General features: G+C 46.2%; 1 protein-coding gene and 1 pseudogene across 2 annotated transcripts in view; one reads left to right on the forward strand and one right to left on the reverse strand.

Moving 5' to 3' along the window:
* Positions 1-26774, forward strand: part of sorcs2 (sortilin-related VPS10 domain containing receptor 2) — an 810245-nt gene that overhangs the window by 162508 nt on the left and 620963 nt on the right. The gene's annotated exons all lie outside the window — the stretch shown is intronic.
* LOC137377785 (U2 spliceosomal RNA) lies at positions 15781-15907 on the reverse strand (annotated as a pseudogene).

Raw genomic sequence — 26774 nt, forward strand, 5'->3', positions numbered from 1 at the left:
TTAATCATTACCCAGTCCTATGAGCACAGACTACAGTAAGAAAATACTTTCGAGTCAGGCTGTCCGGGTGTTTCAGAACTTGGTTTCTCTGCTCCTCTAGAGATCTTAACTTGCTGGATTTGTTGCTGTCAGCAGTTCTCCAGTAGCTTTCACAAGTGAAAGTTCTTTGTGTGTGAGCTTACATAGTGACCATTGGCAGGATATTCAACTATGAAGGGCAACATAATTGACTCCGATCATATCTTCCCTCAATGTCTGCACATGTATATTTTCCTCTAGCAGTCACTGACTGGTAATCATGATTGGCAGTCGTTGTCGATTTTCTCCTTACTGTCTTAAGCTACTTGAGGACAACTGGAGCACCCAAATGGAAGCCTGACTAAGATCAGCTAATTGAGCACAGACTTAAGAATCTTAATGTGATTCTGCATGGCTCAGAACCATATTGAATTGTGCACTTTCCCACTGAGGCCTGAGGAAAGCTGGGCTCAGTTTCTTTTCGTTAGGTCCAATATGCACTCGGGTGGTGGTAGTAATCTAATAGCTGCTTTCATTTCAGACGCTTTGGAATATTGCCTCTTTAAGTATAACAAACAGTATAAGAGGAGGTCCTGGAGTGTAATTGCTGCAGAATGCTTGCACACATCAGGGTCCTTCGAGTGTTGAATTAACAACGGGCGAGTACAATATATACCTCTTTTTAATGTGAGTTTACTTCCTAATAATTCTAGTTCAATGCTTTCTGCAGCCACTTGCAAACCATTGCATTATCCACATGGCTCATTCTTGTCTTTTTCTTGACTCTTATCAAACTCAGTTTGATGCTGAGCAGTTTAATCTGCCCAAACCTGGAACTGAGTATGTCAAAATCATTTGTCATATGATTCATTTTTAGTATTTCCCCTGCTCCCCCCATCACACCCTGGAACTTTAGAACCGGGATGTTTTTGTTAGAAGTTTCTGTGTAAATCCTTCTGTCTAAATCCCATCTGTCAGTGAAGTCTGGTTTTGATTCTGTTTTCTGGCACAAAGCTGGGCCCAGAAAAATCATAGCAGGAAGAGCTTGATTATCTTAACCAAGACAGAGTGAGGCACCAGATGACAGCTACACTTCATTGATCTAAACCATCACATTATTAACTATACTTGGAATATTTTATATTTTATCAATGAATTGGCATATTTTTAAGCATCAAGATTGGACTGAAATTCAATATGAAGCTGCATCTTGTATATTCATTTCAGCTGTTGTGTTTCTGAGGAGTTAGCTAACTCATGGCTGAGGTACTGGCATTGCTCCGACAGGGATTGAGTTACTTACAATATTCCTATCTAGGTAGGGCTTTGAATGTAGGCCCTGATTGTATTTGTTATTGTAAATAACAAAGCGAATTACACCCAGTTTAAAATAGGAAATAACTAAAACAATTTAGTTAATTGAACATCTTTTGCCATTCACGAAAACACCTGTAGGTCTTTTTTAGGAGTAATTGTTTTATGGACCTGGGAAGAAACGTCTGAGTTGTACTAGTAAAGTTAGGGTCACTTGTTGCTGCAGGGTATGGAAAAGGAATTAAAAATGAAAGGCAGGATTGGAGAGCCTTACTGCTGTAATTGTAGGAAATGTGGGAATAAACCTTTGCTTCTTGTATGTGCATGTTTGTGTTGGCTGTGAAACAGATTGCATTCAAAAGAAACCATTCATTTAACAATGAAAGATCATTTGTTTTTGAAAGCAGTGGCCTGTCTCTCACTTATCAGCTGACTGGTAGTATGGTTCCTGTGGAGTGATGATTCAGATGGAGTTGAAGATATTCCCTGATAATTTTTCCCTCTGGAGTAGAGATCCTGTGCACAAGTGCTGATCGCAGTCATATGTTCCTTCACTGTTCTTCGTCAAGTCCCTGAGCTCTTTTAATTTCAGTCTTATACTTCCACCCCCACTCCCCCATCCTCGTGCTATACATTTCTGTTTTGTCTAAGCTGTAGCCCACTTAAAGCTGACACAAATTTTAACTATTTTTTGGGGGGTGAATTCTTTCTATTTTTCAATGGATACCCTACTACCAATGTTGCTCTTTAACTGTCAAAACTGCATGACAGTAGCTCCATGCCAGCTATCCCTCTGATTCTTCTCCACTTGTTGGTCCACACTGCAACTTAGCAAAGATTGGGTTTGAACCTCCTTCCCTCCGCTCTTTGATGATGGGTTGACATTGCAGAGCGACTGTATGGGGACTTGAGCTTCCTGATTTGAAATGCTTCATCTTGATTTTCTTTTGTTGAAACCCTGTGTCTTAAGACCTTTGAACAGCTGTTAAAGCAGTTGGTGATTATCACAGAAACTGGCAAATAGGCCACATCTATGCCTTTATGCTGAGTGGCACAGGGCCTCTCGCATGAATGCCTAAGTCACAGCCTGGTTTTCAGCAGTCGTATGACACCATTCAGAGGTGCCAATGTCTGCATTTGATTTTACGGTGGTTATGTTGAACCCGAGATGAACTTGTTTGTGCAGAGATGAAGGGGAGCTGCTTATTAAAATTCCTTGCTTGAGCTCAGCTTGAAACCGGTTGGGAATTGCACAGGCATTTCAGTGAGAAGAGGACACAAAAGCTGCTTTTGGAATGACTTGCTCGATGTTTGCTGCTAGAATTGGTTGCTGAAACTTTTATAAGAATGCAATTTATAAAAAAATATTGCAAATTGTGCAGTTGTTTGTATGAAACAGATGCCATTAGCAGCCAAGAAGGTGCCAGATTTGAGCCCCAGACTGTGCTGAACTAGTTGATCTCATCCACCACAGTGAAAAAGGTTCTACAACTGGCCTCGATGCCCTGAATTGGAAAAGGGAAAATAAGCCAGTGTTTCCATTCCTGATCTCTTTTCATGTGTGAGCCAACTGGATGAAGACAGAAATGGGCTCAGTCATGATGTCTTACATGATTGAGTAGCTTGCCACTGCTCACTGTCAGGGTGTACACATGAATATTAGCCACTTGGCAAGGTAGAAGAAAGTGCCTGTCACCCATGGAAACAAAACAAGGAGTCAATGGCTTGTTGGGGGTGGGGGCAGGGCACAGTGGAAAGGGACTTGAAATTAAAGAGACAAGAAGTCAATAAAACAGCAGCTACTGTGTGAGTGCATAGAACCACCGCTGAGCAAGCAACAAGGTGGTGTGCTCTTCATCTCCTCTGAATGTAGAATTCAGAAGTTTTGTTTTCCTTCAGTTGTACTGGACTGTACATTTGTTCATCGGATGTCTGAGCGCTGGAAGCGAGGTTGTATCCCTGTGGAGGGGTTTACCTACAGCAGTGCTGACCCTCTGTTTTTTCTTGAGCTCCCTCCTGGCATATGCTTAAAATCAGCAGCCATGTTCCAGGATCTGATTTTAGTTCTTGCTGGTCAAATGCCCAGGCTGTGCCTGCTGCAGTAGGTGCCAGCTGCTGATCTCTGAAGGACCTAATCGGGAAACACTGTATTCAAGTGTTCCCTCACAGTTGAGCTTTTGTTTTTTTTAAAAAGAAAAACACATTGCCAATTCCACTGCACCAGTCTGATTTTTTCCATTTGCCATGCCACTCATCCAAGGGGGTAGGTTGACAATTGGAATACTGTAATGAGGCTGGGAGCCTTACATTTAACCTGCTTTGCAGTTTTAACCCTGGCCAGTCAGGTTTCCCATTCCTTGCTCCCCCCACAAGCTTACGTGGAATCAAATTCCACCCCATTAGACTGGCCCCCCATATACCTGCTCCATGGATTGGGGATCAGATCCCATTCCCACTCTTGGGATCAGAGCTCCCCCTAATGTCAGGGATCAAACCCACTCCCTTCCCACACTCCCCAATAATAGCTGCAGGCTGTTTATCTGTCTCTCTTCCCCTGTCCATCTGTCTCCCTCTCTCCTCCACCCCCGCCCCCCCCCCCCCCCCCCCCACCCCACTCCCCAGCCGTGTGTCTGTTTCTCTCTCTCTCCTTCCCTCTGTGTGTGTGTCCAGAGAGCTCTCAATACAACTGGAAACCATGCAGGCCAATGAGGCTGACCTCTGGGCGGTGTTCCTGTCAAAATAAAATACACACATTTTTAAAAGAGCATGGAAACTCTGAATTTCTTACTTAAATCAGTGAAGTTTTCAGCAGAGTATCCTGCCCCACATAATATGGTAATTGGAATCATCTAGTCTTGCTGGCTTTTCCTGGCTCTCCTTTGCACCAATCATTGGTGGGATCCCAGAGGAACCAGGTTCCTCTTGGGGTGTAGAAACTCCCTGTCGGTGGGGGGGGGGGGGTGGCGGTGCAGTTAGTCGATCGACATGCTTCTCCTTCCCTGGAGGTGCCAGCCTGGAGACACATGGTCTCCCAGAGATCATGGTCAGCGGTTGAGGTCAGTGGTCTGGAGTAGTTGACACCCTGCTCCTCCAGACCCCACAAATCCATCTCCAGCTGGGAGTCCCATACTCTCATGAAAATGCTGATGGTCTGCAGCTTGTCTCACTTCTCCAAGCAAAAGGCCTGGTAAGTTCGGGTGATGGTGCCTCCTCCTGGACGGTGCATTGCTTCACGTGACCCTGTCGGCTCCAAGTAGTTAGGAAGAGGCCAAATCCTCCGTGGAGACATCTGACCTGCATTAGGGACCTCAGAGCGGGCTGAGGGCTTACTGACCTGTCCCCTTGGGGCAAACCTGCCAGCCCTTCCCTGAGCCATGCTGCATGCCCTTGCATTTGGGAAAGATACAACAGGCAAGAGGAAACATTCACTGGGAAGCACCCTAACTTGTTATTTCTTTACATGCATGCACACACACAATGAAAAAGTAATGAATTCAAAAAATTCATTGTTTGCATTAGACCCTAAATAGACTATTAGACAATGTCTCCCCAGGGGTACACGTACCACGGGTTAGGAACCCTGCTTTAGTATATATAGTGAAACCCTGCTTCAGCTGCCTTTGTGGCTCAGCATAGAAATACACTGTCAGGTGTATCATTTGAGTTATACAGACCAGGAAGATACCAGGTCTGAGACTTGTCTGTGCTGAGTTAGTTGATCATGTTGGGACTATTACAATCAGCTGTTGCTAGGATAAGGAGGAGAGAAGAAGCAGCCAGGAGGCTCGTTATCTAGCCTGTCAGCTTGGCTCAGTGGCACCACTTTCAAGTCAGAAGGTTATGAGGACAAATGCCACTGCCAGACTTGAGCACATATTCTAAGCTGACACATCAGTGTGGTACTGAGAGTGTGTGACACTGTTGGAGGTGCAGTGTTTTGGATGAGATGCTAAATTGAAGCTCAGTCTCCCTGTTCAGGTGGATGTAAAATGTCCCATGGCACAATTGCAGTGGATTTCTCCTGGTTACCTGGCCCAACAGCTATCCTCTCCAACACCAACAAAACATTAACTGACCATTTATCTCATTCCTGTAGTGGAAACCTGTTGTGCACATTTCAGTTGCGATTTGCCTACACAATAATAGTGATTACATTTCAAAAATAGTTCTTGGACTATAAAGCGCATTGGGCCATCCTGAGGTTGTGAAAGGTACCTTTTGTTTTATTGAACAAAGACATGATGGGCTTGTTTGTTATTTGCCTGCCATTCTTCCTGAACCTCACTATCTGGTCTCGCACATGAGTAATAGTCATTGTGTTGATGAGGGCGGGCACGTGACATGGAAATCTAATCCAGCATTAGTCAGTAGCTTCAGGTGAGAAGGGATTGAAATAGGTGAAACCCTGTTTTGTTCTGTCTCTATAGTTGCTTAATGACACTGTCTTTGATCAGTGGCAGGGGTTGGTCGAGGCATTGGGAGAGAATTTCACAGGTGCAAGATTTATTGAAATCATAAACACCTTTACAAGAACTGGCAATCAATTATCTGCTGTGAATAAAGGTGACCATCAACACTATGACCTGGCCAAAATGTAGGCAGAGATAGTTAAGTAGGGTATAGGTCAGGGTCGGCAACCTTGATGACAAGAAGAGCCATTTATTAAAATTTAGTCAAAATGCAATAGCTTAAGAGTTGCTGTTACTCAAATGCCAATAATGTAAAACAAGACAGATGCACATTTCAACAACTTTTTAAATGTTTTTACAAAAAAGTTGTTAATTGAATGATACTTTTTCATAAGTACAATGTTTTTTAAAATTTTCATTAACATGACAAATTACCATCAAAATGGATTTGATCGATCAAGGTCAGAAGACGCACAAGTCCTTAATGAGCTGCAGGTTGCAGACCCCAATGAGCTGCAGGTTGCAGACCCCTGGTATCGGTGGACCAGTTACCAGCTGAGTGAAGCAGAAGCCATCCAGTATGGGATTGATTTATAAAAGTTCAAACTCTTGATAGATGTTCAATGCCGCAATGATGGAAGGATCAACTGAAATCTCAAAAACTTCATACACCACCGTTGTCATATTCCCTGTTCAATATTCCCTGTTCAGTCCCGGACCTCACAGAGAGTTGTGCTAGTACTTGTTCAACTAGCCTGCCCTAATGTTAACAAGAGAAATAGTAACTGGAACTCTATGAAAACATGGTAGGTTGCCAGAGGTGCATTTACATTTCTGAAATTGCATGCAATGGGGATGCAGAAAGGTCTTCATGTGACAGTAACTGTATATGTTGCCTGTTACAACAAGTACCTCTTTAAAGTATTGTGAAACAGCTGGTAAATCTCATTAGAGTTATATAACACAGAAACAGGCCCTTCAGCCCATTGTGTCCATACCGGCCATCAAGCACCTATCCATTCTAATCCCATTTTCCAGCACTTGGCCTGTAGCCTTGTATGCTATGGCGTTTTAAGTGCTCATCTAAATACTTGTTAAATATTGTGAGGGTTCCTGCCTCGACCACCCTTTCAGGCAGTGTGTTCCAGATTCCAGCCACCCTCTGGGTGAAATTTATTTTCCTCAAATCCCCTCTGAACCTCCTGCCCCTGACCTTAAATATATGCCCCCAGATTATTGACACCTCCGCTAAGGGAAAACGTTTCTTCCTATCTCCCTATCTATGCCCATCATAATTTTGTATAACTCAATCAGATCCCCCGTCAGCCGCCTCTGCTCTAAGGAAAACAACCCTAGCCTATCCAGTCTCTCTTCAGAGCTGAAATGCTCCAGCCCAGGCAACATCCTGGTGAATCTCCTCTGCACCCTCTCCAGTGCAATCACATCCTTCCTATAGTGTGGCGACCAGAATTGTACACAGTACTCCAGCTATGGCCTAACTAGCATTTTATACAGCTCCATCATAACCTCCCTGCTCTTATATTCTATGCCTCGGCTAATTTTTTTTTTCCAAAATATAATTTATTCATAAAAATCTGTTAAAAAAAACATTACCAAACAGTTTCAAACAGCACCAAGTCAAAAAATACAAACAGTGCAAAGGTGATCAGTTTCCTTCAATACAATCATGAGTTGCCTCACAACCCTTCCATTTCACATTTGTCATGCCAGATACATTTTTACATTTTGCAGGAGACAAAATTTTCCCGATACAGTTCGAGGGGTTTCCCATGGATCCAGCCCCTCAGTTCAGCTTGGTGGGGGGACCTTACACTGTGGTCTTTCCCCATTGAGACTTTGCTGCGGCTGCCCCGAGCTTTAGTGCATCCCTCAGCACGTAGTCCTGGACCTTGGAATGTGCCAGTCTGCAACATTCGGTCGTGGACAACTCTTTGCGCTAGAAGACCAGCAAGTTTCGGGCAGACCAAAGAGCATCTTTCACCGAATTGATAGTCCTCCAGCAGCAGTTGATGTTTGTCTCAGTGTGTGTCCCTGGGAACAGCCCGTAGAGCACAGACTTCTGTGTTACAGAGCTGCTTGGGATGAACCTCGACAAAAACCAATGCATCTCTTTCCACACCTGCTTTGCAAAGACACATTATAAAGGCAAGTATGTCATATGACTTCCTAACCACCTTATCTACCTATGCTGCTACCCTCAGTGATCTATGGACAAGTACACCAAGGTCCCTCTGACCCTTTGTACTTCCTAGGCTCCTACCACCCATTCCCTTGCCTTGTTAGTCCTCCCAAAATGCATCACCTCACACTTCTCAGGATTAAATTCCATTTGCCATTGATCTGCCCATTTTACCAGCCCATCTATATCATCCTGTAATCTAAGGCTTTCCTCCTCACTATTTACGACACCACCAATTTTCGTGTCATCTCTGAACTTACTGATCATATCTCCAATATTCACGTCTAAATCATTAATGTACACTACAAACAGCAAGAGTCCCAGCATCGATCCCTGTGGTACACCACTGATTACAGGCTTCCAATCGCAAAAGCAACCCTCGACCATTACCCTCTGCCTCCTGCCACTAAGCTAATTTTGGATCCAATTTGCCAAATTGCCCTGGATCCCATGGGCTCGTACCTTCTTAACCAATCTCCCATGCGGGACCTTATCAAAAGACTTACTGAAATCCATGTAGATTACATCAACTGCAAAGTGTTGTCCCTGCTGAGAAGAAACACTAACAAGAAATGAATGGAATCACACAAACTAAATGACGCTATGTATATATGGAGGATTGGTTTTGCTGCATGAATTAATTTTTTTTTGATGGAATGTCAGAACATGATGATTAATCAAGTAGAACTGTATTGTATTTTTCCAAAATGAAGCACAGAATATGAACGAACAAATTGCACGTGGCTTTACATATTACTTGCATTGCGTTTTTAATTGTTGCTACCTCACTTGTCTCCTAACCCAGGCAATGAAGAATATTGCAGTGATGTAGAAATGCAGGTTGATGCATTAGTGGAAATAAAAAACTAATCTTTCACTGTAAAGTACTTCATTGGCTGTAAAGTGCTTAGGGATGTCCAGTGCTTATGAAAGGAGCTATATAAATACAAGTCAGTCTTACTTTCTGTGACCACATTACCAACCAATGCACTGGGCCTGTGAGAACAGACAAGGCCCTTGCTGCAAGGCCTCTGCCAATGCCACTCTGTAATCTGCCATTACAAATTGCGTCAGTTTGGGCTAGGGTGTTTTTGATTTTCCACTTCACTCTCTGAGGAGCACTGGGTCTCCACTCAGCAGCTCTACTGATAATGTAGCTGATTTCAAGAACTCTTTGTGGTAGATCTTGACTTTGGCCCATAGATTTGGCAGCCTGTTTTATATCTGTCCTCTGAGGAGGGGTGATAAATGAGCTGCTGATTTTACATTATCGCACAGCCTCAAGATTTACCCGATTGTATGGGGAGTTGCAAGAAATAACTCATTCCTACTACTCTGATATACCAAGTTGAAGGTGCAATGCATTGGTCTGGTGAATAAAATATTGGACAACTTTTACTTTTAATGGTGACTTTATTTGACAAATGCTAAACTAAACTGAAGTTTGGCAATATCAGCTGCTGTGCCAATCTAATTAACCAACCACATGACATATGTTACACTTTTGGCCAGTCAATTGCAGTTCCTATTTAGTGACACTAGGTAGTGCTGGTATGTGTAGTAAATCACAAGGCAGGATTTTACCACGGGCTTCGGAACCCCGACATCAGGACCAGTTGGGTCCCAAGCCTGCACTTGCTGGCAGCGAGATCCGCTCGTCTGTATTCCCGGAGGCGGCCTCCTAATTGGCTGCCTCCGCGCTCGCCATCCTATTTAGGTCAGCAGGTGATGCCCCTGCCCCAGAGGGCCGGCAGCTCTAGAGCCTCGGCAGCCCCACCGGGAGTGGTGGGCGTTGCTGAGGCAGGTAGGAGACCTCGAAGCGTCTCAACATGGAGGCAAAATTCAATTATTAAATCAGGTGGGGGGGAGGGAGAGGCAGTAGGCCTCTCTGATCAGTGGCTGCAGGGGCTGCCTTTCATGCCCATAGCCCTCTCTGTGGGGCATGGAGCCTCTGGCTGTGATGGCCCTCCAGATTGCTGCAGGGAGGCCGCCTCCATTGAGCTGGCAGCCTCTGTATTGGCGGGCTGGAGGGGAAACACTCTGCTGCCCGGAAAATGCTCGCGAGGCCCTCTAAATTGCCCCTAATTGGGGTTTTAAATATTTAAATTGGCTGCCCGCCTCCATTCTGTCACAGCTGATCCGAGTCCCTGCCCACCCCTGGGAAAGTTCCCTGGCAGCAGGAATGCATTTGGGAGGTGACTGACGTGGCTCTCTAGGGTTTTCCTACCACCCTCACCACCACCACTTCCAAGCCTGTCACCACAGGGCCGGGAAAATATAGCCCATAGTGACGGCAAAATATGGCCCAGTAGCTCCTGCAGTTTCATTTTATTTCCTCCAAAATGTATTTTATTCATAAAAATCTGTTAAAATACATTACAAAACCGTTCAAAACAGAACCAAGTTGATAATACAAAGAGTAAAGGAGATCAGTTTCCTTCAATACAGGAGTGAGTTGTCTCACAACCCTTCCATTTCATTTTACATGCCATGTACATTTTGCAGCAAACCCCTATTTTCTGGATACAGCCCAAGGGGTTTCCCATGGATCAAGCCTCTCAGTTCACTTTGGTGGGGGGACCTTATACAGTGGTCTTTCCCCATTGAGCTTTTGCAGTGGCTGCCCCAAGCTTTAGTGCGTCCCTCAGCGTGTAGTCCTGGACCTTAGAATGTGCCAGTCTGCAACACTTGGTCGTGGACAACTCTTTGCGCTGGAAGACCAGCATATCTCGGGCAGACCAAAGGGCGTCTTTCACTGAATTGATGGTCCTCCAGCAGCAGTTGATGTTTATCTCGCTGTGCGTCCCTGGGAACAGCCCGTAGAGCTCAGAGTCCTGTGTTATAGAGCTGCTTGGGATGAACCTCGACAAAAACCACTGCATCTCTTTCCACACCTGCTTTGCAAAGACACATTCTAGAAGGAGGCTGGCAACAGTCTCTTCCCCACCACAGCCACCTCGAGGGCATTGTGCGGAGGGGGTGAGACTCTGGGCGTGCAGGAAGGATCTGATGGGGAGGGCTCTTCTCACCACTAGCCAAGCTACATGTTGGTGCTTGTTTGGTGATGAGGCATTCTGCCAAATAACTTTGGCAGTCTGCTTGGGGAATCATCTGACCGGATCCACCGTCTCCTTTTCCCGTAGGGCCTTGAGAACATTCCGTGCAGACCACTGCCTGATGGATTGGTGGTCAAAAGTGTTTTTTCGCAGAAACTTTTCCACGAAGGATAGGTGGTACGGCACGGTCCAACTGGATGGAGCGTTCCGCGGCAATGTGACCAGGCCCATCCTTCGCAACACAGAGGACAGATAGAAACTCAGCACGTAGTGACACTTGGTGTTTGCGTACTGGAGCTCTATGTACAGCTTGATGCAGCCGCACACGAAGTGGTCATCAGGATGAGGGCGACGTTGGATGCATTTTTCCCGCCCTTATCCAGAGGTTTGAACATCGTGTCCCTCCGGACCCGGTCCATTTTGGATCCCCAGATGAAGCGGAAAATGGCTCGTGTGACCGCCACAGCGCAGGAGTGGGGTATGGGCCAGACCTGCGCTACGTACGGCAACAACGTGAGCGCCTCGCACCTGATGGCCAGGTTCTTACCCACAATGGAGAGAGATCGCTGCTCCCACATGCTTAGCTGATAGTGTACCCTCGCTACTCGCTTCCTCCAGATTTTGGTGCACGCCCCGGCCCTTCCGAACCATATCCCCAGCACCTTCAAGTAGTCTGACCCGACGGTGACGGGTACAAAGGATCGGTCAGCCCAGTTCCCAAAGAACATGACCTCGCTCTTGCCGTGGTTAACTTTGGCTCCCGAGGCCAGTTCGAACTGGTCTCAGATGCTCATCAGTCTGCGAACGGACAGCGGATCCGAGCAGAAGACGGCGACTTTGTCCATGTACAGGGAGGTTTTAACCTGAGTGCCTCCACTGCCTGGGAGTGTCACTCCTCTTATGCCCGCATCCTTCCTAATAGACTCAGCAAAGGGTTCAATACAGCAAACAAACAAGACAGGGGAGAGAGGACAGCCTTGTCTGACTCCAGATTGGATCGGGAAACTTTCTGATTCCCACCCATTGATTGAGACTGCGCTACTGATGTTTGTGTAGAGCAGTTTGATCCAATTGCAGATTCCCTCCCCAAACCCCATTTTGGAAAGCACGTCCATCATGTAGATGTGCGATATCCTGTCAAAAGCCTTCTCCTGGTCCAGGCTGATGAGGCAGGTGTCCACCCTCCTGTCCCATACATAGGCGATAGTCTCGCGCTACTCAGGGATACGATCAGAGATCTTCCTGCTGGGTACAGTGCAGGTCTGGTCAGGGTGAATCACCAACTCCAGAGCAGACTTGACTCGACTGGCGATGACTTTGGACAGAATCTTGTAGTAAACATTAAGCAGTGAGTTGGGCTGCCAATTTCTGATTTCTGCCCTCCCCCTTCAGCTTGTAGATGAGGGTGATGATGCCTTTCCTCGTGGATTCTGACATGCTGCCGGCCAGAAGCATACTCTCGTCCACTGGGGTGGCACAGTGGCGCAGTGGTTAGCACCGCAGCCTCACAGCTCCAGGGACCCGGGTTCGATTCTGGGTACTGCCTGTGCGGAGTTTGCAAGTTCTCCCTGTGACCGCGTGGGTTTTCGCCGGGTGCTCTGGTTTCCTCCCACCGCCAAAGACTTGTAGGTGCTAGGTAAATTGGCTGTTGTAAATTGCCCCTAGTGTAGGTAGGTGGCAGGGAATATGGATGAGGGATTACTGTAGGGTTAGTATAAATGGGTGGTTGTTGGTCGGCACAGACTCGGTGGGGCGAAGGGCCTGTTTCAGTGCTGTATCTATAAATAAATAAATAAACTTCCAGCAGATCTGCGCCAACCCAGTCCCACAGGGCCGAGTACAACTCAACCGGTAAGCCGTCGCTTCCGCGAGTTTTACTCATCTCAAAGGACCTGACAGCCTTTGTCAGCTCATCCAGAGTTAGCGGCTTGTCCAGTCTCCCTCATCCTAGACCTCTGTGATAGATGACAGGAAGGACTGGGAGGCTCTGCTGTCTGTGGGCTTCACATAGTACAGCCCAGCATAAAAGGAATTGCTCATCCTTAGTATATCAGACTGCGAAGACGTTACCGAGCCATCCTCTTCCCTTCAGGCTGCTGATCACACAGCTCTCTGTGTGTACCTTTTGGAAGAACTAACACGAGCACATCTCATCCTGCTTAATGGAGCGGACTCTGGACCGGAAGATGATCTTGGAGGCCTCCGTGGCAAAGAGCAAGGCCTGCTGGCTCTTCACCTCATGGAAGTCCTCCTTGACCTCGACCCCCATCGACTTGCAGCCGGAGCAGATTTTGCATTCTTTTCTGGAGTTGGGACAGCTCCCTCTGTCTCTCTCTCGCCCTCTGACGCCTTTGAGGATAAAGAACCTCTTGTTCTACTTGATCGCCTCCCACCAATGAACTGGAGACTCAAAGAGGAGTTTCACAGTTCTCCAACATTTGTAATCCCTTTTAAGTTCCACAACGTTCTCTGGGGATAGCAGTGTAGCATTGAGCTTCTGTGTCCCCCTGCCAACCCGCTGGTCATCCTGTAAGTGACAGTCAGCCAGTAAGAGGCAATGGTCAGAGAAGAACACTGGCTTGACATCGGTGGATCTGATCCGTGACAGCACGGGACACAAACAGGAAGTCAATCCTGGAACAGGCAGACCTGATCTTGACCAGGTGTATCTATGCTGCGCTCCGTCTGCAGGTTTGCTGAAGATGTCGTGCAGCTTGGCATCTTTTACTGTTTCCATTAGGAATCTGGACGTAGCCTCCAGTTTGCTGTCGTCACTGCCAGATCGTCCAGCTGCATCGATGATGCAGTTGAAGTCACCGCCTGGAATGACCGGCCTGGACGTCGCCAGCAGCAGTGGGAGCTGCTGGAAGATAGTCAGCCACTTGCTGCATTGAACCGGGGCATACACGTTGATCAACCGGAGCGGAGCATTTTTGTACATTACATCTGCTTTGAAGAGGCAACTGCCCACCATCTCCTTAACTTCGGAGATGGTGAAGTTACCTCCCCACAGCAGAATACCCAGGCCGGAGGAACGGGAATCATTTCCCCCTGACCAGATCAATGGCCCGTGGGACCACCATCACAACCATTGCCTGTAGGTGCTGAGGTGTGGTATTCCACACTCCTGCAGAAACGGTAGGTCGGCTTTGACCTTGGCGAGGTAGTCCAAGGTTGAAACACATCGCGTAGTGGATTTAATGCAACGCACGTTAATTAAAGCAATCTTTATACCCATTTTTAAGTTAGTTGTTGCTTCCCACACCAATTGTCCTTGCTAGTCCCGGTCCTTCGGTATGTTCCTGCGTACCCATGCTGTCCACAAGCTGTTTCACGTTCGTTGGGCTCAGAAACCCCTCCTGGTTTCTTATGCAGGGTTTGTTCAACTGGGGTGACATCGGGGGGTGGGGTGGTGTGGGGTCTTGTAGGCAGCAAGGATTGGGCTGCCCTCTGCTGTTGGTATCTTTCCCCTCTGTTCCTTCTCTCAAATATCACTGCTCCCGGCTTCCTGGAGCTGGAGTGCGCCTGATGCGTCTTTGTTCTCGGTGTCCTGGAGCTGGGATGCGCTGGGCATGTCGCTAGGTTCAGCGCTTTGGGTTTGGGGCGCGCTGGGCCCATTACAGTTTCCAGTGCCCCGGAGCTGGGGGGCTTTATCTTCCAGCTCCTTTGAATTTTGCCGCTTCTTTTGTAGGTGCCGTCGTTCCGGCCCTTCCTCGTCCAGTGAGGAGGAGCTGCCGTAGTCTGTCTTAGATGGTAGCCTCCTCTTGCCACTGGTTTGGATGGTGGCCTGTTCCGTTTTTGGAGGTTTTTTCTTTGTGGTTCTCCTTTGTACCACCTGCCACTGACCTGTTTATCCATCTGCTGCCTCCTCCTCCATTGATTCTGTCTGTAGAGGAGGGGTTTCCGGGCACAGGGTAGGTGTTGTTTTGCTGGTTTCAGCTGCCTCCCCTTTCTTCTCCTTCTCAGGTAGACTTTCCTCGCTGCGGAGAGGGTTGCTTGTCTCCTTCCCAGCACCAGACGCATTCACTGTTCCTTCTCCCGGCCTTTCCTTGGACCTTGCTGCCTGAGCATAACTGAGGCAGCATTTGGGGCAGGTTTTGTAGAGGTGGCCTGCCGCACCGCACAGGTTGCAGCACTTACTCTGCTTACAGTCCTTGGTCTGATGGCCTTCCATCATGCAGACGACTGTGCTGTAATTAGCTGCCACGTGACCAGATTTGCCACAGGTGCAACAAACTCTGGGCTGCCCTGCATAGACCAAGAAGCCTTGACTTGCCCCGATAGCAAAGCTGGAGGGAGGATGGATGATGGCTTCGTTGGCATCGACCTTCGAGGTCTCCTTGACCTGCCGCTTGCTGGTCCAAATCCCAAATGGGTCCTTGACATCAGTGCTGCTGCCAGCCACCTCAACGTACCTGGCGAGGAAAGTGAGTACATCCACGACAGGAACATGGGGGTTGTAGAGATGAATTGTCACCACCCGGTCATGTTGTCACGGCAGCGTGAAGAGTGGCTTCTCTGTGAGGATGGACAGCGGTGCCTGGTTTCCCTTCTCCTTGAACACCTTCAGGAACTTGATGCATCCCGCCACATTCTTGAACATCATGTTGAAATATCCACTGCTGGGGAAGTCCTGCAGGCAGAAGATGTCCATAGCGTGGAATCCATAGCAATCAATGAGGATTTTCTTGATGAAGAAGGTACGGTCAACCGGTGCATCTCCTTCCTTTTCCTTCACCACCACCCAAACGGTGTTACGCACTCCCTGGCCTGAAGCTCTAGAATTGGTTACGGCCATTTTACTCAAAACCTACCTGGAACAGGAGCAAAGATTATGGTCTCTCCCCTGCCAGATAAACTGATAAGAACAGATACGACACTTGATCTTAGCCAAAAGGCCGAGAAGCTCCTGTAGTTTTTTTTTCAAAATATACTTTATTCATAAAAATCTGTAAAAAAAAAAATACATTACCAGTTTCAAACAGCACCAAGTCAAAAATTACAAACCGTGCAAAGGTGATCAGTTTCCTTTAATACAATCCTGAGTTGCCTCACAACCCTTCCTGCAGTTTCAGTGCTATGAGTGTCGTTTTGGTACCAAAGTGGAATCCGCACTGTGCGTGCACACTTCTGACATGACTCATGCCAAGCACCATTTTGGTGAGGGCATTAGCACAGACATTAGGTGTTTGCGGCAAAAGTATGCATAGTAGGCAGATTGTTATGTCACTTAGCGTACAACGCTGATTTGAAGCCAGCACTGCCATTTTTGAACTCATGCTCTCTCTTAAACACCAAGGGCAATTAGGGATGGGCAACAAATGCTGGCCTTGCCAGTGATGGTCAAGTCCCATGAACGAATAAAACAATCATAGTTGAACAGCTGAACATGTGTTCAGCAGGAAGGATCCCCGCCCCCCGCCCCCCCCCACCCCGAGCGCTGTTTAAAACGATCATAAGGATTATCAACTATTTTCAGGTTAGTTGATGATGGATTTCTACTGACTCTATCGAAGTTTGTTGAAGCGCTGTAAATTTTCTACTGTCGCTTAAAATTGGCAAATCGACATAGAGTGGTGCTACACATGGAGAAAGCCTTGGTTTTGACTTCAAGGGTTCTGGTCAGACCATTTGCTCCCAGTCGTGGGTGCTATAGTTATCACCATGCTCCCCCCACCCCCCCCGCCACCTTGGCCTGCACATGAAAGGGAGGTTGAGCAGAGGCTGCACAGAAGCGGGAAATCTGCTTGTAGAGGGATGAGGATGTGAGGGAGAAGGGCTCTCAGTAGGAGGCCTTTACCACCTAGGTACTTCAGGGAGCATTTCTCTTACCTCAGCCTAAACCAGGAATACTGTGCGTCAACTCCATTTTATGAAGGAGATCCTCACAGAAATTTGCTACGTCTTGCAGGCAGACCTGCAGCCTCAGAATAGGGTCAGGACGAAGCTGCCAATGGCTTGAAGATGGCTGTGACTGTGAATTTCTGTGACTGTGAATTTCTTTGTGGAGGGATCGTTCCAGATTGGAGCAGGTAACATCTCCCAATGCACCTTCCACTGCTGCATAAGGGAGATGGCTAATGTGCTTTAGGCCAAAGAGGGGAGCTCATTGTGTTCTCTTTGACCAAAGAGAGCAACAGGTGGAGTGAGCATATGACTTTGCTGGGATAGTGGGCCTCCCCATAGTGTAGGTTGCTGTCGACTGCATACATGTGGCTTTGCGGACATCACAATTGTGGAGTTTGCAAGTTCTCCCTGTGTCTGCGTGGGTTTCCTCCGGGTGCTCCGGTTTCCTCCCACAAGCCAAAAGACTTGCAGGTTGATAGGTAAATTGGCCATTATAAATTGCCCCTAGTATAGGTAGGTGGTAGGGAAATATAGGGACAGATGGGAATGTGGTAGGAATATGGAATTAGTGTAGGATTAGTATAAATGGGTGGTTGATGGTCGGCACAGACTCGGTGGGCCGAAGGGCCTGTTTCAGTGCTGTATCTCTAACTAACTAACTAACTAACTAAAAATGCAGAAATGTACCGCAATGTAATGCGAAAGGATCCACTCCCCAAATCTGCAGTCAATGTGGAACCATGCTTAGCACATCATGCAGGTGAATGCCCAGTGTCTTGGCAGCAGTCATCATGCTTTCATTCTGCACCCATCCACTGTTCCCTCAATATCTGAGCCTTCATGTCAAACCACAGGGTGGCTGCTGGGCCTCAAGGGCTATCTACTGCCAGCATGCATATTTATTTATTTTATTTAGAGATACAGCACTGAAACAGGCCCTTCGGCCCACCAAGTCTGTGCCGACCAACAACCACCCATACTAATCCTACATTAACCCCATATTCCCTACCACATCGCCACCATTCTCCTACCACCTACCTACACTAGGGGCAATTTACAATGGTCAATTTACCTATCAATCTGCAAGTCTTTGGCTGTGGGAGGAACCGGAGCACCCGGCAGAAACCCACGCGTTCACAGGGAGAACTTGCAAACTCCGCACAGGCAGTACCCAGAACTGAACCTGGGTCGCTGGAGCTGTGAGGCTGCGGTCCTAACCACTGCGCCACTGTGCCACCCATATAATGATAGCCAAGCTGCCACATGCAACATCATTGTGCATGACCATTGGTGTGCTCAAGAAACAGTTCTGCCGCCTGGTCCATTCTGGAGGAGCCCGTCAGTACTCTCTAGAGCATGTGTCATTATTCATTGTGGTTGCTGTATCCTGCATAACCTCACCATCATAGAGCTTAGCCCTTTCCACCAGGGATATGACGAGCAGTAGAGGAGGAAACAGAGGAGGTGCAGAGGAAGGGAGGAGGCAACCAACAAATCCGCTTTCCAGCTTGGCTGTCTGTGATTGCCTCATCTAACTACAGTTCCCATGACACAACCCCAAATCCTCATCCTACAACAGTCCCACACCTTACCATCCTGCTGTTACTGACCATCACAGCATCCTCTTGGCCACATTGCTGAAAAAAAAAAGCCACCGCAAAACAACAATTCCAAATCAATTTTATCAAACAAACCATCCAATGTTCCATACAATAGTCTACTATTCACCCTTGTGCATTCCCTGAGTGCCTGTTTTGTGAGTGCCTTTGCCTGACCTGGTGCTGCTATGTAGTGCTACCACAGTGGCTGCAGCTTGGCTGGTGGAAGGCTGCTGACTTAAATTTGGGAGACTGTAGATGGCCTGCAGGATGACCTCGAGCAGTTCTGACACTAGAAGGCCTGGCATGCACCACCTTGGCCTGGGCGCAGCAGTCTGGAATGGCTGGCTGACAGGCAACAGCAAGGGCACTAATGGAGTGGCCGTGCTGGGAGGACAGCTGCTGTCACCCTTAGAGAGGACAGCAAGTTCATGCTCCACAATTCCACTGCCACTCTCCCAGGGTGGCACCTCGGCATTCCTAGTAATCTGTCGGAGCACAGAATGCTGGGAGACCTTGCAAGCCCTTTGAGCGTTGGTATCCGCAGCCATGATGACAGCAAGCAGTGCTTGCTTGGCAACAGCTGTGGTTGCATGACCTCCGTCTAAGCTTCCACTGCAGCACTCGCGTTGGGTAGCTTCTGCTTGTGCTGCAGTGGAATGTGAGGTATTGGCCACCCGATGCTGCATTGCGGTTGGGTCTGCAAGTGTTCTCATGGAGTTGGCCACCACTTCCATGCTGGAAAGGATGGGCTTCAAGGTCTGTGCAAAGCCCTATGCCAAATTGCTGCTGGACTCCTCCACATTCCTTGACAGTACAGCAGGCTTTCTGGCAGGCTTGCCAGTGCACCAAACATTTCATTGTACATGTCCATCCATCAGCCTTTTTTTGTACACTGCTCCATCGACGTCCTCAGCAGAGTCCTCTGCGGCAGAAATCCTGTGCATCCTCACCCTCCAGGGAGCTGACACCTGGACAGCCCTTCCCCCTGCCCTAGCTGCAGGCCAGTCATGCTCGGTGACTCACCACATGTAGATCCCACCTCTATGCTACCCTCTAAAGAATGTGCAATGACAGTATCTGAGCTGGTGGCTGCGAATGAGAGATCGAGTGATGGTTTTTCATAACATTAGTCTCCTGCTCCTCTTGAACTTCTTGTTCCTGTGCTACTGACTGACCTGATGGCAGTTTTGGGATATCTGAAAGAGGAAAAGCACAAGATTAGTGTTGCAGTGAGGAAAGGTCAGAGTTGGGGCAGTGGGGAAGCAAGGGGTGCATAGTTACACCATCTGGAGCTTGTGTATCAGAAGTGGGATGTGAGAAGATGAATTAGATAGGAACGTATCATCATCCTCTATGGGTTCTCAGTTATTGCCGCATCAATTATTGCTAGCACCATCTCTATGTCTACCGCTCTTGTTCCCTGCTGGTTAGGCACTGCTGCCTCTGACTGTGGGCCACATTATACTGCAAGAGAGAGAGAAGTGTGCCAGTGAATGTGGTGCAATGTGTTTGGGTGACGTGTCTGTCATAGTGGAATAGCTGGCAGGGTTTGCAAGCTGAGAGATATGGGAGTGAGGCTTGCAACAGTGCTAAGTGTGTGAGGGTCAGATGAGAATATGAATGTGAGGTATGAACCATGTTTGAGAGAATGTTCGTGGGTGAGTGAAGTGGGGAGGTTCTAAATTGAGCAATGTGTGACCCTAGTGGTTCATTTGTAAGCATATGGCATTTGAAGACGCATTCACTGACCTTGACCACTTATATGAGGTCATTAAACTACTTCCTGCACTGCATCTAGATCCTCAGGGCTACCCTACTGGCATGGACAATGATGGAGATCTGCTCCCACTGCCTTCTCACTGTCTGCTCAAAGGCCCTGCTAGTCTCCTGTGAGTAAATGACCTCTCATCTCTTGTCCACCCCCTACAGCAGGGCCCCCAATGTTGCATCAGAGAACTTTGGAGCACCCTTACTCCCCTGTTGCACAATTTTTCAGTGTCCTTTCTGCTTGGACACTCTCCCCCAGCCACTTCAAGCATGTGCTGCTGCCAGAATGCGCCTCCTGCTTAAGAGGTGTCGCCTACTTTAAGTAGTACAGGCTGGCTTTAAGTGGTGCTAGCCTTGCACAAACTTAGCCCCCCTGCTAAGGCATGCAGCCACTCAGCAATGCGCTTTAGCACTGGGCTGCTTGCCAGTGCCATTTAATTTCAGGCGGCACAAATTTTATGTGTTACCTCCATCGCAACAAATGGATTCATGTTAATTGCGCATCGCGATCCCCGTGCCCATTTTTGGGCCTTATCCAATTCCCCCCCCACCCCCATATGTTTAGTTTTGCATAAAAGGTGACATCCGCAGCAGTAGTTTTCTACAGCAGTGATTGCCTCAGTACCTGTTAGTGCTCATTTTTCTAAGTCACATGATATTTCACTGTGTTTATGGGGAGTAATAGGGCCCGATTTTAACTCTTTAAGTGAATAGGTTTTGAGCGAGTTAAAATCAGGCCTATAGTGTTCCTAGTCAATATAATGTTATGATTGTATATACAGCTGCAAGAGAAGTGTAGGGAACAGAGTATACCCCTTCACCTTACTTTTGTAGATCTCACTAAGGCATTCAACACCATCAGCAGAGGAGAGCTCTACAAGATTTTGGGAAAAACTGGCTATCCACTGAAGCTCCTCAGTCTCATCCACTCCTTCCATGATAACATACATTGCACTGTACAGTTTTATGGCTCCATTTCCGACAGTTTCGGAGTGAAGAATAGAATAAAACAGGGTTGAGTCCTAGTCCCACCCTGTTTGACATCTTCCTGTCCATGCTCCTGACCATCCCTGCAGATATGGAAGGTGTCTACTTTCATGCTAGGTCAGACGACATGAAAGCCTCTATGAAGGCTGAAAGCAAAGACAAAAACACATCATGTCCTGATCCGAGAACTCCTGCACGCTGATGATGCTGCGCTAGTCGCTGACATGGAAACTCAGCTGCAAAGACTCGTGGACTAGTCTCTCCCTTGCCTGTAACTCCACCCCAATCAAACTAAAGAACACCCCACTGAATGTGGTTAGCAGATTCTGCTACCTTGGGTCCACGGTGACAATCTGTCCCTTGAAGCAGAGCTCGATACGCACATAGAGAAAGCAGCTACCACCTTTGGCTGACTTGTGAAACGAGCATGGAATAACACCAAGCTGACCCTTAGGACCAAGCTAATGGTTTATAAGGCCTGTGTTCTCAGCACCTCGCTGTATGGCTGCGAAACATGGGTGACTTACAGTTACCAGGAAAAGAAGCTCAATAATTTCCATCTTTGCTGTTTGCAGTGCATTGTGGGTATATGCTGGCAGGACAAAATCACAAATGTGGCAGTCCTCTCAAAGGCAGAGCTCCCAAGTGTGTTGGCACTAATCAAATAGAGGTGGCTTCGGTGGATCGGACCGGTCTGCAGGATGGAAGACAGTGGCATACCCAAGGACCTTATGTATGATGAGGTAGCAGGGGCCAGATGACAAGTGGGGCGCCCAAAGCTCCGCTTCAAGGATGCTTGCAAGCGTGAAATGAAGGCCTAAGTGTTGACTATCGCTCTTGGGAGTCAATAGCTGGCGAAAGAGGGAAATGGTGACACATCCTGTGGACTGGTGTGCACTACCACGATGACCGGTGGCTATAGCAGCTTGGCAACAGGCGCCGACATCAAAAACAACAGGAAAAAAGATAGAAGTGCAAAGGAGAGAGCCAACTGTGTAACAGCCCCAACAACCAATTTTATCTGCAGTGCCTGTGGAAGAATCTGTCACTCTAGAATTGGCCTTTATAGCCACTCCAGACGCTGCTTCACAAACCACTGACCACCTCTAGGTGCTTACCCATTGTCTCTCGAGACAAGGAGGCCAAAGAAAGAAAGATATTTGAAAAGGGAAAAAATTGCATAACTATGGGGAAAGAGCAGGGAAGTGGGACTAATTGGATAATTCTAACTCTTTCAGAGAACCAGTACAGGCACAATGGGTCAAATGGCCTCATTCTGTGTTGTATGATTCAATAATTTTTCTTCTTTTCCATTTTGCCATCCACCTGCTCCCCACCCACTGTTTTAACTTTCCCGAGTGATCGCTATTTCCGTTTCATTATTTTATGCAGTTCCTTGAGCCAACTGGTTGAGGAACCACAAACTGCACTATCTGTGGCACTGACCCCCCAGCTGCCTGCATTTTTAGTGATGGAGTCCATTCCCGTGTTGATCCAGCATAAGATTTTACCAAAAAAGAGCTTATACTTTTTTAAAAAATCAGTATAAACAAAATATACATTGTATGGAAATTATACATTTAAGATATTTGTGATATAACTTGTGTGCTGCCTTCTACTGCATGGGTTACTTTTGTATACAACAAGTGTCTGATATATGCCCCCTCTATTTGAGTTGCAGTGCTACTTGATCATGGCTCTTGACTTGCTCCAGGTTGCCTTTAATCACCATGTTGCAGGACATTCATTGTGGTGTGCACCCTGTTTGTAACAAACCAAATGCTTTGATTCTGGAGGGCCATGCTATAATGTGGCAGCAGTGTAGCTGTTTTGCCAGGACTACTGTGGATAATTTGGAATGGTGACAAGCCATTTGAAGCTTGCCCTAATTCAAACATGAGGCGTCAAGGCCCCATTCTGGTACAGTGGCAGGCCACTAGTCAATTGCATCTGTTGTTCAGAAGATAACATCTGCGGGTCTGACCTTCTCCTGAACCCTCTGAAGTCTACACTGGCATTCTTGTCCCTTGCCTTTCAGTTCAAATAAAATGCGCTTGTGATTTAATTTTTGTCCCCCCAGTGCCATCTAACTGACAAAGGTTTTAATTGTTGAGAAGTGTGTAACCAAGCATGATTTGGGTATGTAAGTTACACTCCATTGAAACGAGTATAGAAACCGCTTTCATCTTGTTGTTTTGCAATGGAAAAGGATTTTTTGTCACTCGTTCTGTCATTTTGTAATCGAGGCTTCTGATAGCACTTTGACTTGTTGTATCTGAACACAAATTATATTTTATCTGGCTGTTTAGTTAGTTTCTTGGCCCTGAAAGCAGGTCTTGGGAATTAAATAATTATAAAGCAGGAGGACATGATTACCGTCGGGGGAAATGTTGTTTTCACTTGGAGGCCTTTTGCAAGAAATAAGGAAAATGCACAATCTAATCATCCTGTTTCCACTAATTACTTCGTGGGTTTTCTTCATTGGCTGGGGCTGGAATTCCAGCTGAGGATTGAATGACCTCTTCACTGATAGATTTTCATCATTCCAATGAACAGAATTAAAATGGTTGGAAGAAGGGTAGATTTATCCATGTCTTGTTTAATAGTGATTCGTCAAGAGAGAAACGGATACTGGTCTTTTTGTTACAGGGACTTCTTTTTGAAAATAGAATGCTGATATGAAACTAAAGATGGCTGGTTTAATTGTCCCCTAAAAAGAAGCTCATTACTTGAAGGATCATTCATAGATGTCAAATTCAGTTTGACATTATGCATTGTTTGTTTCTTTTGAAGTTATGTTGTATCTCTGGAATTTCCTGAGCTACACTTTCCATATTGTTTTATTTTAAGAAGAACCATAGAAGTTAGAAAAATGTCATCTTGCATGCTTTTTTCATCTTACCCCACCATCCTGTTGACTCCTTTCAAAGTTTAGAGATCCCTTTTGGTTCAACTTATTACAGAAAGTGAGTTGCTGAGGCATAGACGGATACTGCTCCGTTTTTATTTCTCTTGATCTCAGCCAATGTGATGATTACAATTGACACCAGTGCCCCTAGGATAGGAAAAGAAAAAATAATCTGGTTACTTGCCTCAATTACTAACCAGTGCCGCATGCTGGAAATATATATTTATGTGGCATTGGCTGAGGACAGGTTTGGGCATGTCTATGATGCCTCTTATGGTGGAATAGCCAGCCAACATTCATTGTCTAGCTCTACACATAAAGAATAATTATTTTAATGAGGTGGTCCAAGGTGTCAGAGGGGTCTTGAAATTCCAAAGGGTTTGCCAGGTCTCCCACAATAACTTCAGAGAAACAGTGGTTTATAGCGACTTACACCATTTCCACTGTATGGAATTTCCAAGTGCTGATAACTCAGAAGGTGAAAGTTGGCACTCTGATGGAGCAGGACATGTTCTTCTGAGGTTGAATTTGGCGCCCATTGTCGGTGCAGAGCAGAAGGAAATTTTACTCTGCATCACACTCGGCTTGTAAGTACACAAAGATCAGATTTGAGCGGCCAAAATGCAAAATGTTTCTTGCTGCAAATATCATCACCATGATGGTGCCACTTGTCTTTACAATGTTGTTTTAAGTGTATCTTTGGTGCTGGAGACATCTTGGAGGGATTAGCATTAAGTTTAGTAAGAGAGGAAAGGTTAGTATGAAATTATTATTTAGAGTTACTGGCCTAATTTGTTCTTCCATTAACGAATGAGCATGGTTACTCAAAGTAACTTTTACTTGTTGACATTTTACCCTTGCCAAAAGGAATGTCACCCCTAGCGGAATGAAAGATTCTTCTACATTTTCTATGGTGTTTTGATTAGGTATAGCACAGTTAGGTGGAGCATTATTCAGTATTAGCATGTTCCAGTTGTGAGTTTTTATATCATACATTTGCTTTCAGGAGCATGTGCAAAACTTTGTCCTACAGTATTTCAAATGCCAGTGAAATGTTAAATGCTTGTAAAAAAAAATGAGACAATTGTATCTTTTCTAATATAAAGTTTTAAAAGTTCATCAAGTTGTAGTCAAATAGTAGCTGGTGCAAAGGCAATGCAGTGTGATGCTACCTCCTTAAAGTGGTCTCACACCTCTTTTGTCAGATCAAATTGTGTTGAGATTGCTACAGATTTGCATCAATTCAGTACAGTTTTCATTGTGAAATTTACAGAGTAACTGGATCATCAAGATCAGAAATTGGGTCCGTTAAGTTGCACTTCAGTACATGCTTGTGATTAAAACTGCCTTTTCTTGTCCTTGTGGAAATTATGGAAAAATGGGTTCAGAGTAGACATTACAATAATTTGCTTGTTCCATTGTAGTTTTCTTCAACTATGGTGGTTTTGTTCTGTTTAATCTACTCGCTATTCACTGTGGGCATGCACTGATGAAAATGTTTCATGAAGTAAAGCACAAAGGTATTTTTTAATTCAGTATGGGGTCTTTGCTTCTTAATAAAGATTATCACAACCTATTTATTCAAAAGAGAAGATTGAGGTATTTAGCACTGATATAGATAGGCACGAAACTGTGACTGATGAGATAAGGGATTTGAGCAGCTCGTGTGACCCAGATGCTTCAGTTCACTGTCAACTTGGTACACAGGGACATGAATCCAAAATTAATAGAACTAGTCAATGCAAGTACAGATGAACATGATATTAGCTGAACTCTTGCTGGAATGTGCTTATAGTTTGCCAATATTCAATGCAGTGCTTGTGGAGATTGCATCATCTTCTCAGGTTCCAGCTGGCAAGTGGCCCTGACAATGCAGTGGTCTTTTGGCACTGACAAATACATCTCCCGGACAATATTGCAATCCTGGCTCTTTCATGTTTAGACCAAATGGAATCTATCAGTCCGGAAGATGAACTTTCTGAAACAACAGATATCCTTCATTATGAAGCAAATGCTCATGCAGAAGCTTTGCTGTAAATGTGATCTGTGTAGCCAAGTAGAATTGAGGGAGTTAGTTCTGGGAGCGCTGTCATTTTTCTGCTGTGATCTTATATGCACCAAGCCAATTCTTTCTCCTACTAATGAGGCAATAAAGCTATCTGGCTTAAGGAATGGACCAGAATAGTGAGAGGGTTCACTGCTAGTATCTCAGCCAACCACATAATAATCTACGTGAGATACAAACAGAGAATGCTGGAAATACTCAGCAGGTTAGGCAGTATCTGTGGAGGGAGACACAGAATTCAGGTCAACAACCTTTCATCAGAACTTTTGATGACCTTTTATCAGAACTCAGTATTACAGATTTCCAGCATTTGCAATATTTTACTTTTGTAATCCACTTCAGAGTTTTGGTCAGTGTTCCATACAGCAGTAATTATCCTACTCACCCCTGCCAGAAAGCTAATTTATTGTACTGTACATGCATAAAAAGTGTTCCTTCATACTCCTTTCAACACAATGAACTCATATTACCAATAAAGTCATAGAGTTATACAGCACAGAAACAGGCACTTCGGCCCATCGTGTTCGTGCCAGCCATCAAGCACCTATCTATTCTAATCCCGTTTTCCATCACTTGGCCCATAGCCTTGTATGCTATGGCAT

The sequence above is a fragment of the Heterodontus francisci genome, chromosome 1 (genome assembly GCF_036365525.1).
Source record: "Heterodontus francisci isolate sHetFra1 chromosome 1, sHetFra1.hap1, whole genome shotgun sequence".
Taxonomy (NCBI): Eukaryota; Metazoa; Chordata; class Chondrichthyes; order Heterodontiformes; family Heterodontidae; genus Heterodontus; species Heterodontus francisci.